This window comes from Girardinichthys multiradiatus, chromosome 6, assembly GCF_021462225.1.
Source record: "Girardinichthys multiradiatus isolate DD_20200921_A chromosome 6, DD_fGirMul_XY1, whole genome shotgun sequence".
In the NCBI taxonomy this organism is placed as follows: Eukaryota; Metazoa; Chordata; class Actinopteri; order Cyprinodontiformes; family Goodeidae; genus Girardinichthys; species Girardinichthys multiradiatus.
The window spans coordinates 39,242,535-39,243,650 of NC_061799.1; positions in this window are offsets into that span (position 1 = coordinate 39,242,535).

Here is a 1,116-nt window from a genome sequence, read left to right on the forward strand (position 1 = left end):
TCTAAGATTGTTTTGTTCAGTCTAGATTAAAAAATATAACTAAAATGAAATGGCTCTTGATGGACATAGAAGTTAAAAGCCTCCTAATTCCAGAGTACTGGGAGCAACAATCATAATCTCTATCCCACCATTCGAGATCTGAGGTCAAGATAAAGTCAATTAACAAAAATATTAGTATGTCAGTTTTATAGTAGGATCAATTTTAATAGGTCCCAGGTTCTAAAGAGAATGAGTGGCAGATATCTCTGGAAAAGAGAGAGTGAGGTTAGTTATTCTCACATTGGTCCTAATGGTAGGTATGAAAATTACCTATCTGTTGAAGAGTTGGTTGGGGTGATATAGCACCTTCCACCACTACCTCCCCTGAACCCAACCAATGTATGTGCTCTGGTCAGATTAGACCATAATTAGACATTTTGGCCTAGATGCACAGCATCCTCTTGTTTAAACAGATTGGTGGCAGCATCATGCTATGGGAATCCTTTTCTTTGGCACAGAAAACTGTTAAAAGGCTGCAACAGACATGAGATTGGGGCAGGACAACAAGACTACACGTGGAACAATCAGAGATACAATACATTTTTTATAGATCCAAGAATATTCATGTTAAAATGGGCTAGGTAAAGTCCAGACCTACACCCAATAAGGAATATTTAGGAAGACTAATGTAAACTGACCCAATCTGACGAACTTTGAGACAATCTCCAAAGCAGCAGCTACAACTGCTGTGAAAGCTGGTTCTTCACATTAAAAAAAAACACGGCACACTTTTCAGATTTTCTTTCTTTCTTTATGTATTTATTGGTAAAAAAAAAAAATGTTAAACCACTTATCACTTTCCTTCCACTTAGCGTCTATCTATCTATCTATCTATCTATCTATCTATCTATCTATCTATCTATCTATCTATCTATCTATCTATCTATCTATCTATCTATCTATCTATCTATCTATCTATCTATCTATCTATCTATCTATCTATCTATCTATCTGAAAAATGCAGTAAGAGTCCGGTCGGGACTTGCACCAAACACAAATGCAACGGCAGCTTTAAGGCTGATTTGTGTTTTTGTTGAGGGGGAGCGCCCTTTGGGATGATGTCATTGTGATCCACAG